Genomic DNA, 13,445 nt, shown 5'->3' on the forward strand with positions numbered 1-13,445 from the left:
TGTAATATTATTACATATCCACTTTTTGTTTTCATATGTGTGGGGGTTTTTTTTTTTTTTTACGAAAACCCCACACACGAAGAGTGTTAGAACCTATAAATTAAAATTAAATTTTCTGTTTATACTTCGGGAGACCAAACGGTCAGGGGAGTTCACAAGATAGACAGAATACAAGAAACAGCACCGCATTCAGCAGTCACGGGCTTGAACCCCGGTCACTCAACACACGTATACTTATGCACCCGGCGCCTGACCACTAGGCTACGGCGACCTTTAGTACTTAGTACCGTGCTTGGGTTGGAGGTTGAGAAGATGAAAGAAGATATTTGTTGACATTAGACTTGAACTTCTGTGGACTGTAATTTTCAGGAAATACATATGAAGGAAGGTTCCACAAAAAGGCAGTTGAATGAATAAATGAGGAAGATGAAAAGTTGGTTCTGTGAGTTGGAGAGTAAATGTATGTTGGCTGGTGGTGGCACATGTTCGGACTGTTTTGAATGAGAGAGTGGGAATTATAGAAGCCAATTCAGAAGAATAGTGCCCATAAAAGTATCTGTAGAAGAGGCATGCAGCAGAAACATTACGTCTATGAGACAGCGAGTGAAGAGACTCTGTTAGAGATCAATCATTAATTAACCTAACTGCCCTCTTCTGAAAGGAATCAAAAAGCCTGAGAGAGGTTTTGCTGGCACCACCCCAGATGTGGGAACAATATTCCATGGCAGGGCGGATTTGCGATTTATACAGAGTGAGCAGCTGTTTGGAAGAAAAGTAACGCCGAGAGGGAAAGAGAAAACCAAGTTTTTTATATGCAGAGGAAGCAATATTTGTAATGTGCTTGTGCCAAGACAGATTAGAAGTCAGGGTAATCCCCAAAAGAGATGTATCATTTTGCGTAGAAATCGGAGTGTCACCAAAGATAAGCATAGGAGCAGAAGAATCCTTTTTGCGAGATATAAGACAAGACTGAGTTTTAGAAGGATTGAAATCAACTAAGTTGTCTTTGCCCCACTGGATAATTACCTGGAGATCGGCATTTAAGGAATGGGTAGCACATTTTCGAGAGGTTGAAGCTGATTGAGCAGAGCAAGGTTATTCAAAATGGAAAGTGGAATGCAATGTGTTATCATCAGCAAAACTATGGATAGGATTTCCAGTCAATGGAAGAAAGTCATTAATATACAAGAGGAAAAGAGTGGGGGAAAGAACTGAACCTTGGGCAACACCTGCATTAGTGGAGAAGTTAGAAGACAGAGAGCCATCTACCATCACCCTCAGTGAGAAATCAGAGAGAAAACTGGATAACCAGTTACAAAAAACAGTTGGCAAACCGTAAGCTGGAAGCTTGTTTAAAAGACCTTTATGCCAAATACGATCGAAAGTCTTTGAGATGTCAAGAGCAACTGCTTGTGTTTCACTGAACATTTCCATTGAATTAGTCCATAAATGGGCAACATAGGCCAGAATATCACCAGTGGATCGACATTGACGGAATCCATACTGGCGATCGTTGATCAGACTGAAGGTTTCTAGGTAGTTTAAGAGTTGGCGGTTAATTGATTTCTCCATTACTTTAGAAAGAGTAGAAGTAATTGCAATGGGATGATAATTAGATGGGAGGGATTTGTCACTCTTTTTAGGAACTGGCTGGATATGAGCAAATTTCCAAGCAGAAGGAAAAACACCTTTGGAATAAGAAAGTGAAAAAAGGCGGCAAAGAACAGGAGTAAGTTCAGGAGCACAGATTTTGAGAACAGTGGAGAAATACCATCGGGACATGGAGCTTTCTTAGCATCAAGATTCGTCAAAATCCTTCCAACATCCTTTTGAAGGAAGACCACAGGAGGCATTCAATGGAGTGGGTTGAAAATAGTGGGAGGTGTTTTACCAAGATCATTAATACATGAGTTGGAAGAAAAATTGAATGCTAGCAGGTCAGCTTTATCCTTGGCTGAAGTGACAACAGAACCATTTGGTTTGGACAGAGGTTGGAGCAGAGATGGGCAAAAGTTGCATCCAATAGCTTTGGCAAGAGACCAGAATGCTCGGCTACTATTAGGTCAAGAAGCAAGTTTTCTACTCTTAGCCTGTTCAAACTCTAGTTTGGACTGATTAATAACTGCTTTACAATTGTTGCGAGCTTTGGTGTAGGCATAAAATGAAACTGAAGAATTAGAAACAAGCCAATTACAATATGCAACGTCCTTCTCTCGAACAGCCTTAGCACATTTATTGGAAAACCAAGATTTAGATGAAAGAAGCAAGTTTTCTACTCTTAGCCTGTTCAAAATCAAGTTTGGACTGATTAATAACTGCTTTACAATTGTTGCGAGCTTTGGTGTAGGCATAAAAGGAAACTGAAGAATTGGAAATAAGCCAATTACGATATGCAACATTCTTCTCTTCAAAACCTTAGCACAATTATTGGAAAACCATGGTGTAGGTTTAGGACGAGATTTTAAAGTGGAGTGTGGAATAAAGGATTTCATTCCTACAAGAATTATTTCACTTACACGATCTGAGTTGGTTGGCTTTTTGGTTAGGATTGTCCAGTATTCTTGTAGGTTAATGAACAATCTGTGCGAGGTCATTAGTAATTGCAAAAGCTTCAGCATCTCGACTAGCTGGGTCGGTGTGACTAGAAAATGGAGGCAAGCTGGAGTTGTGAATATTAAAATCGCCAAGGAAAATTACCTCACTGTTAGGAAAGTTGGACTGGAGCAAGTCAAGTTGCAAAGAGAGAAAGTCAAAGGGCTCCAAGTGATTAGTGGAGATTGGAGAACGATAGAGACAACAGATGAATTTGACAGAATGAAGTAGAGAGATTTTAAGCCAGAGGAGATTCCAAATTACCAAGTCTCTGACAGGGAATATCAGAACAGACATATGCACAAGTACCACCTTTGTGGCGAAAGGAATCATACAACGAATAATTTGGGCAACGAGATGAGCAGTAGTTGAATCAACCAATAATTGAGATTCTGTCAGAAAAACTACATGGGGTTTGGCAGACTGCAAGTGGAAATGGACATTGTTGAGATTAGAACTGAGACCAAGTATATTTGTGAAATGAACTAGGAAGTGTTTGGGAGGTTTCGATCTTTTCGCAGATAAGCTTGCTCTATTAGCTTGACAATATGTGGCATTATAACATGATAATTTGTAACCGTCCCATACTTTAAAGATCTATAACGTGATAAATTGCTAGACTTGTGTGTCTACAACAATAAAAAGTTATTGAAGAGTAAAATATATATTAAAATGGTTACTTTTTTTTGCTAAGATGGTATAATAGTTCTTTTCAGCTAGAACATAACCAGTATAAAATTTGAGCCCACTTGGATGAGTTTTAGAGGTGCCACCAGCCACTTGAAATTTTGTGCTTGCCCTACATTGTTAGTTTATTTACATACTTCTCAATCCTTTCTGAAATTAATGAAATGAAACAAAAAATATAATATAAATTCCTTGTTTTCAGCTTTTTGTCATTTTTAACTAATCTACCACAAAAAAAGATGCACGCACACACACACACGCGCACACACACACACACGCACACACACACACGACAGGTATTAGAACCTATAGTACTTAGTACCGTGCTTGGGTTGGAGGTTGAGAAGACGAAAGAAGATATTTGTTGACATTGGACTTCAACTTCTGAAGACTAATTTTCAGAAAATACGTATGAAGGAAGGTTGTTCCAGAAAACGGCAGTTGAATGAATAAACAAGGAAGATGAAAAGTTGTTTCCGTGAGTTTGAAGTTAGACAGTAAATGGGTGTTGGCTGGTGGCGGGACACACACAAGAAATAATTAGAATATTTCTAAAAAGTGTGCAAGAAAGTAAAACTTTCTCCCCCCACCCTTCAAGTAAGAAACTTTCTATACAGCTTATACAAGTTCACTATAACTGTCTGTTAATCCTCTTATTAGTGTCGCTTTAGTGAAAAGTGGAAGCTGTTTATATTGGTCTTTTACTAACTCTTAGTAAAAAAAAATTGCCTTTGCTCTACACTTACATTCTTCTGCATCTTCCTGTTAATAATTGCGTGAAACACCAAACAGATTAATGAAGTTAAGGATCTTTTCAGTTAACTAAGTGTTTCAATCTGCCTTCAATAACTTTGCAATGTACCACGGTCCTGTGTGGTTGCTTTTCTCCCTGTGTTTTCTTCTCTCATTGTGTTGATTGCTGCATGTATTTCGCTGGGGTACCATAAATACTGCTGAAATTTCTTAGAGTTATCTCTTCAATTTGATCGTTAATTTTTGAATAGGAATAGAGTGCTTTCATTAACTGAAGATCATTGGTAGGAGCTGTAAGCAATGAAGGAGAAGTAAACCATGCTTTTGTGTATTCACTCCAAAGTAGTGAAAATGTTTATAAAGAGTAACGATCTTGCTTTCATTGTGTGTGTTTGCGAGGGGGAAGGAGTGTTGAGCAAAATTGTGTTTTTGGAGTGTTCTTAATCTTGATAACATAATTCTATCCATCTAATCGAGGATTTAGTGTCAGACAGGGTTAACTACAAAATCATTTTGTAATAAATATTTTTGTAATTAACAAGAAAGTCATTTGACATTTTCTTGGTTTTCCGGAAATGTGCTTATAGCCAAAGCTAACTTGTAAACTAGTAGAGAAATACATTTCTATGATATGCATTGTTATTTGTATGAAGTTAAACTAAAGTTGTCTCAGAATAAAAATGCAGTTTTGTAGTTAATGTTGTTTGACACTAAGCCCTCGTAGAATGATTTTCTGTAAGTGCTGTGAATCTGGAACCTCCATCAGGAAATCCACTGTGGGTGGTGGGAGTTACCATACCATCACAAACTTCACCAGTTTTCTGTAGTCACCTCTTGGGTAATTTTGGTTCCAATGAAGAAGAGCAGAGTACTCAACGACAGTCACTTCATTTTATGATGTTTAGGAATACATACATAAATTTAAAATGTGCATGTGGGAGTACTTAAGTAAATTTATTTTACTAGTAGTATTATTAGACATGTTCAGCGAAACCATCGGCTTTTGCTGCACCAGTCAAAAAAAAATAAAATAAACTACCTATTTGACTCCATCCCATGTAGATGGTTTTCCAGCTGTTCTTTGAGTTTCCCCAAGCTGTCATCCTCAGCTACCCAAGGAAGAAACTTATTCCGTTAATTAACAACTTCCTGCAGTCCAACCTAGATCTCTTCACCATAATTTGAATTTATGGCCCTTAGTTCTGGAATTATAACAGTGAAAGTTCCAACCTCATTCATTTTACTTTCACATCTCAGAGCCTTATACATCTTAATCAAGTCTCCTTTAGTGCCCAGTTTCCAAACTCTTTATCCCACATATTCAGTCTTTACTCATGTGGAAGCCCTTTTGTCAATCTCACCAGGTGTGGTCTTCATATCTGAACAGAGTATTCCAAGTATGGTCTTACAGCGGAATTATGACTACCCTATTTCTTTGAGCTAATGTACTATAAATCATTGATAACACATTGTGAACTGTTCTCGCCACCTCTCTCCATTGCTTGGAGAAAGGTGGTGAGAAAGGTTCATGATCCCAAATCCCTTTCTTCCTCTTCTGTTTTTAGTTCAACCCCCACCAAGTGCATGAGTTATTTTAGGGTTGCAGTTTCCCAGGTGTAACATCTTGCATTTTGCTGCATTAAAATATAGCTGCCACTTTTCTGGCAGCTATGTTTTAATGGTCTAAGTCGACCTGAAGAAGCTGTCTTGGAACTGATTATTTACTACTATGTCAATCTTAACATAATCTGCAAATTTTGTCATCACACCCTATATCCCTTCTTAATTGTCATTTAAGAAAATCAGAAACAGTGGTTTCTGTACTGATTATTGGGGAACCCCACCTCATACATTGGGTCAGTCTGAGGAATGGCCATTAATTACAACCCTCTGCCTTCTGCCCTACAGTCCATTTAAGGATTTTTCCTGATTCCAACATGTTCCAGCATATAGAGTAACTTCTCATGCTTTGCTGAAATCCATCTGAACAACATCAAAATTATTTCCTACATTCAGCTCAGTCAAAATCATCATCAAAATTATTTCCTACGTCCGGCTCAATAGTGGCTCTATGGAGAATAGCTTACCAGGTTGATTAAACTTGATTTTTCTCTTCACTAAACAAAGCTGTTTCCTTCACAATTTTTTTCTATTGCACTGATCCTTTACTGCACTTTCAATCATTGATGCCATGATTTTCCCTACCACCAAAGTCAGACTTGACTGGTCATTCTTCACTCTTAGAGCAGCCTTTATGTATTGATCTTCATTAGTACTTCATCAGTGTAGAGCAGTGGTGTCCAATCTTTTCCTGTACAGGGGCCACATTCAAAGTTAGATTTGTTTTGCAGGCCACACATTTACACTGTTACATTTTCCATATCTTGTTACATGTAAAAGGAAGTTTCTATTTTCATATTACTGTTTTTATTTTCAGTCTATATATATAAAAAATGCAAATTCCCAGCACTTTCATGTGCAACAAATCTGTCAGTGATTTATTTTTTGGATTTTATTAAAATTATAAAAATACAATTTACTTTTGCTTTTTTTAAAAAATACCTTACTTTTTCTTTTAAATGCTCACTTTAGAAAATTTTCGACCTGAAAAGGTCACTGCTTTTCAATATTAAGGTGAATAAATAAATATAATGATACAGCTAAAATTGAAAATATTTAAAAATTTTATTAAGTACAATACGTAATAACAATTACTGAACAAAACTTAACATTTAATGATATGATTAAGGCTGGATATTTTTAGATAATTGTTCAAAATTTGGTTGAAAATTTAAAATGCCAATTCACATACGAAATGAAGATGCTTATCTGTTATTCTCTTTCTTTTTAAACATTTTATTTGATTTCATGCGGGAAAATATTTGCTCACAGACATACATTGATCCGAACAAAGTAGCCATTTTCATGGCATTTTCTTTTATTAATGGAAAATCTTCAGATGGATGAGCCTTGTAGAATTCAAGTAGTTTATTTTTGCAGTCCATATACTTATTTTTGAACCATGTTTTGGCTTGAAGATCAATAATTTCAAGTTGCAAGGTGGGATTGTTTGGATTCTCAAACAAGCTTATCTTTTTAATGGGATGTAACAGCAAATCACCGGCCTCCGTAGCCGAGTGGGCAGGAGCAGGAGTGCAGTAGCACACGCTCCTTGAGTAGACCGGGGTTCAAGCCCCTGACTGCTGAATACGGTCGATCTGCCAACCCGCACTGGACCAGCATGGCAGATTATGGTCCATTTCCCTCAGCATGAATTGTTGAGGAGGCTTCCATCCTGCAGTCGGTTGATAATGGCTGCACTTTACTTTTTTTTTTTTTTTTAACAGCAAATCTACTTTCAAACTCATCAAAAACTAATTGTAATAACGAGAGGCTATGATTCTTTGGAAATATTTCTCATTTAGCTCAGTACAACATTCAAAGTGAAATAAATTTTGATGTCACCATACAAGTCAGAGACCAATTTTCTTTCCCTTGTAGTTTTAAATTAAGAGCATTAAATTACTAGAAATGTCTGTAAGAATTGCAAGATCAAACAGCCACTCCATGTTTGGTAGGGTTTTTTTTTTTCTGTCATAAAAATATTGATTTTTATGATGCAGTTTAAAGAAACGATATAACACTTTGCCCCGGCTAAGCCATCTCACTGCACTATGTAAAATTACATCTTCGTATTCAGCTTCAATTTCTGGAAGAAACTGTTGAAACATATGGTGATTAAGGCCATGCGATCTTATAAAATTTACAGTTGCAATAACCACATTAATCTCACAGAGAACTTCTTGATGCATAATGCAGTGAATTCCAATCGGAGGTTCAGCTTTGATTTGTATAATTTTCTTGGTTATTTTATCCATAATTTCAATGTTTTTACCAATCATTTTTTGCACTGTCAGTTATAACTCCTACTAGGTTTTTAATATTTAATCCTAACTTTTCAATAGATTGGCAAAAATTTTCAAAAAGATTTTCATCTGTAGTTGTTCCGTGCAGACTGTAGATCAGCTAAATCTTCAACTGGTACAGAATTATCATTAATTCCACGTATTAAGATAAGGAGTTGGGCTGTGCCATTTGCATCAGTACTGTCATCCAGTACAACACTAAAATATTTCATTTTATTTCAACACTAAAATATTTTGTTTATTTAAACTATGTCATGTTTTATGTTTTCCAAAAGTTGAACAAATTCTTTCCAATATCTTCTACTCTTTGCATAATTGTTTGTAGAGACAAACTAATGTCGTGTATCATTGTTTGTTTCTCCAGACAAATTTCTTCCACAACTTTTAACAAATTTACCATCACTGAACGGTTTACTTTCTAAAGCGATCAAATGTGCAACTTGATAACTGGCACTTACAGCAGATAAATTTCTTGACTGATACATTTCCAGTGTGTTTTGTAACCTTGAACACTTCTTTTTGCAGCACTCCTTTATATTGATCATAACAGTTACTCATCTAGAAGTTCTGATGTCGTTTTAAAATATATTCTTTAAAAACTGACACAGTCTCCTAACACACCAAATGCACTGCTTTTTCGTCATACTCAATAAAGAAATAGTCTTCAGTCCACCTTTGATTAAAAACACAACATTCCAAATTGACTTTCTTCTTTCAGAACATTTTTAAGGATAATTTTTTACTGCAGTACAAATTAATAATAATCCAATACAATGAACAAGTTATATCAAAATAATATAATTTCACAATATGAAAAGATTGATATGTACATAACTGTATTTAGTGTACACATGGCTGCCCTTGGACTACGTGTACACGTTTGATACAGTCGTGCTCAACACTTGCATGCCTGTACACACAGTGGCGCGACTCTCTAAAATGCTGTTTTAGTTCAATTTCTGTGTGGGCTGTAGGTTGGACACCACTGGTGTAGAGGAATACCCCCTGAGTAGATATGCACTCATAATTAACCTTAATGGTTCTATGCACTTTCCCTTGCTGCCTCCCTCAAAATTTCTGGGTATAATATCATCAACTTCAGAAACCTTACATGCCTGTAACCTCAAATTATTCCAATAAATAATCTGAAATTTCAATATCACTAATTTTATGATTTCCAGCTTCACTTGCACAGTGAAGCTGAAAAGCATTTCTCACCACCATGGAGGATCTTTCCTCTGTAAATGTTGATGCAATCTGTTCAATTCACCTGCTGGTTTTTCTGAAACATTCCCACACCCATTGCATAAGGATCTAATATGATTTGTTCTTCTCTTTGTATTTGTATATGTGAAAAACTTCTCCCCACTCTTTAGCCTCTTAGCCAGTGATTTGTCATCTGCCTTTGCCAGCCTAACATTTCCATTCCATCTTTATGGTTCTCTATTAATCTTTCATCTTTCATGGAATTCTCTTTGTGCTATATTTTTTAATGTATTTCTTGAATGTATATATGCATTCAAGGCTACTGTGGCTATTGCTTTAAAGGTATGCGTAATTCTAATGTATTTGTACTCCATGACCTGTCTTCCTATTGAGAGGGAGACAGGTCATCCTTTCCTGTGTGAGAGAGGTGGCTGTTGTTAACAGCTGCCATCTCTCTTCCTCCCTCATCCCATGCTCCTGTACTGCCTGTCCTAATGAAATAATCTTGTTAGCATAGGCCTGACATAACTGAGTGGTCAGCAGCGAGAGTGCTGTAACATGTGCTCTGAGTGGGCCGGGGTTCAAGCCCATGTCTGCTTAATACTATTAACATTTATATTGATGATTTATTACTGGCTTGGTGATCGTGCTGGAGTATAAACAAGAACATTAGTAGTGGCAAATGATGCAAGAAAGCAAGCTTATACAGCATCAGGAAAAAAAAAACACTTTCATTTTCTCCAACAATTTGTCTTGCTCTTCCTTTAATTTGTTCCAGCAATCAACCACCTGCTGACTAAAGGCAAACTTCCACATCAATTCTGCAAATGTCCTTCCTCAATTTGAATTTATGCTCCTTCATGTGCATAATCTGAGCAAGAGGAAAAATCCCATTAGCCATGGGCTTGCTCAATCCATTCAAAGCCTTAAACTCCTCAGTCAGATCACCTCACTGGTGCCTAGTCTCGAGATGCTGTAATTTGCAGAACTGAATCCTTTCTTGGTAAGAGCACCCCGTTCATTCCCCTCACCACTCTTGTTGCCCTTCTTTACACTTGTTTCAGCAGCTCTACACCCTTCCTAAAATGAGGCCTCAGACCTGAATGCAGTACTCAAGATGTAGCTTTACCATTGCCTTATACAATGGAATAATTGCCTCCTTATCCCTGCTAGAAAAGTTTCTGTGTATCATTGAAGAAACCCCACGAGCTGTCCTGTCAGCCTGTCTGCACTGTCTTCACTGTGCAAGTGAAGATAGTGCTGACAGGTAATTGTGTAGTTACCCCTGGGGGTAACTGCACAATTACCCCCAGGTCTTTTTCATTTTTTCTAACCTGAGTATAATAGTACTACATGGTTGATATGTTACTCTGGGGTTACTGCTAACAATATGCATTACTTTGCATTTGTCAATGTTAAACTTCAATTGCCATTTCTCAGCCAATCTGCCTAGCTTTTCTAGATCCTCTTGCAGTAGCCGCCTTCCGTCATTACTTGAACATTAAGCCTGATATTCCCTAATCAGTATCATTGATAAATATAGAAAACAACAATAGACCCAATGCTGAACCCTGGGGAACTCCACCAATAACATTAGTCCACGAAGAGCAGTGTCATTGATTGCCACTCTGTCTTCTCCCATTCAACCATCCCTGTGGCGTTAAAGGCAGGAACTTGCCTTTAAAGCCACGCTGCTCCAATTTTTACAGCAGTCTTTGCTATATCAAAAGTTTCAGTGTCAAAAGATTTCCTGAAATCCACGTAATGATACTTGGATTTCCTTTGTCAACATCATAGTATCCAATCAAATTTGTCAGACAAGACTTCCCCTTAAACCCATGCTGTGTCCGAAGTATAAATGCTGTCGTGTAATGGACTTGTGTTACTTTAACTGATAACACATATTTGCTCTGGAACAGAAGTTAAATTAACATCTGTAATTTCTCATGTCACCCTTTGATCCCCTTTATAAATTTGGGAAGCACTTTCCAGTTTGTGGGGACCTCTCCTGAATCCAATAATGCTCTTTTAATTATGGTTAAGGGTTTCCTTTGCTACCTCATTGGATAGATCTGATCCACCCCAGTTATCTTTCTTATGTATAACTTCAACAATTTCTTTTCCACTTTCCTCTCAGTTATTACAAAATCATTTAGCTTCCTGTTAGAGTTTGATAAACTTCTGGCATCCACTTCCCTAAAGAATTCCTCATGTGAATATAGATGCAGTATACCCATTCAGTTTGCAACCTGAGCAGTATCATCAACAGTCAAATCTAATGGACCAATTTGATTCATCGCCTTCCTTCTAGAGTTTACATAAGTAAAGAAGTGTTTGCTGCTTTTCCTTGAATCCATTACCAAGGATTTCCGTAATCTGCCTTTGCTTGTCTAACCTCCTTTGTAACTTGATTACAGACTAATTTATATCTGCCATAGGCTTCTGTGTCCCCCTGATAATTTATATGTACCCCATGCATTTTTCTTGTCTGCCATGAGTCTCATTAGTTCATCTGACACTGATTTAGGCCTCTACCTTGAAAAATTCATGGTGCTCTTGGCAAATTCATGGCTATTTGCCTTTTTTTTTTTTTTTTTGATAATTGGTGAAATTATAATAAATAATAATAAGTACAGTTGGACCTCTGCTTAACGAACTTCTTTATAGCAAATTTTTTTGAATACCCCTTGGTAATTACATTTAAAATAGTTTCTGTAGAGTGAAGAAAATTTTCCATGTAATGAATGGATTGCAAGAGACTTAACTGAGTACACATTGTTCACACCTCTGGCCTTCAAGCAATTCAGGCAATAGTTCTGTTGCTAATCACAAATTAAGAGAGAGCTAAGGAGATTACCCTCTTTAACTTAGTGGTACCTGTAAAGCCTATCCAACTACCTGTCCCACATATCGAGAAGTTGAGCTAGTTAACTACTTTCTATGTATCCTTAGCCAGTGGGCAGATCAAGGTTTATTCCACATTCGGACAATAGGCTTTGGTCAACCTTCTACTGTAAGCATCCTGTTAGAGATTTAGGAGAGAGTGGTGTCTCTTTCCCTGACAAGTGGTCATCTGTTATTTTGCAGAAGTGAATCATCCACATTTTGCCATAAAGTTCCCTATTTCTGTTTACATGGTCACAGTAGTTGAAATCCGAGTGACTCTGACATTTTGGACAGTTTCAAAAAAATAAAATAAAATTTTATGTTCCTATATAAAGTGTTTATATATATAAACATAAAATTATTAAATTACGTTAAAGCTTAAGTTTTCTTGCTTTAGTGTTATCAAAATTTGTAATAATTTCATCAAAGTCTATTTTGCTAGTAAGTTCACATTCAATTTAAGGAGACATAGAAATGATGTGCGTTCTTGTCCTGACATTGATCTCAAATAATTCTTAATGAGCTTTAACTTGCAAAAACTCCTTTTGGCAGGCTACTGTTGTTGCCATTGTAAGGAATATTTTAAGAGCTTTTTCAATATTTGTATAGGTTTCTTTCACCTCCAATTTAGCCAATACATTTAAAATATCTAAGTATGGGAATTTTTGTTTTCTAATATTTAAATTATTTGGCGTTGATTAATTTCAGGGTATTTTTATAACAATAAGGTAACTTTAGTTTCTAAATCCTCACGTCATTGAATGGAACGCTTTGCCAGTCAAAAATTTGTCTTTTGCTATCTTTTATAGAGATTCAAATCTATCATTGAACTACATTATAATAAAATCAATTATTGAAAAACAAATTTTTATTCCTTCAAAGTTCAGCGATTCATTTTCAGCATGCACACCTGGCAATTTTTTTTTGTTTCGCCTTTCTCTTTTCAACTGGTACTATTTTTATTCTTTTGCAAGTTTCCTCAATTTCAGTAAAAACATTTAAATTTCATTATTTCTTATATCTTTAAAATAATCTAAAAGTCCTTTAATTAATATGGATGACCGATAAATATCCCGATCTGTTTTTGCTGTGATATATTGACTATCTTTTCCACAGGCTGGCATTAAAAATGCAATAAACTTGTAACTACTCATCTGATGGTGCAATGATATAGCAAGAGACAATGTCACCAAGTAAATAATCATCTTTCATTTTGTTTAATAATAAAATAATTTGTTCGAGTTGCCCATATATGGCACTTATGGCATTTACTTTTCAACACCATCCTGTATCAATGTCTTCTATCGATAGGGACGAAGACAAGGAATTGTACAATGACTGTATAATTCCAAAAAATGTCACATCTGCATTAATGCCAACGCAATTATGCCTATT

At 36.4% G+C, this 13,445-nt stretch overlaps 1 protein-coding gene across 1 annotated transcript in view; it reads left to right on the forward strand.

The window, feature by feature from the left end:
* The window catches only part of Arl8 (ADP-ribosylation factor-like protein 8), a 100,150-nt gene that overhangs the window by 60,717 nt on the left and 25,988 nt on the right, over nucleotides 1–13,445 (forward strand). The gene's annotated exons all lie outside the window — the stretch shown is intronic.

The sequence above is a fragment of the Mastigoproctus giganteus genome, chromosome 1, assembly GCF_048544385.1.
Source record: "Mastigoproctus giganteus isolate SK-2022 chromosome 1, ASM4854438v1, whole genome shotgun sequence".
Lineage (NCBI taxonomy): Eukaryota > Metazoa > Arthropoda > Arachnida > Uropygi > Thelyphonidae > Mastigoproctus > Mastigoproctus giganteus.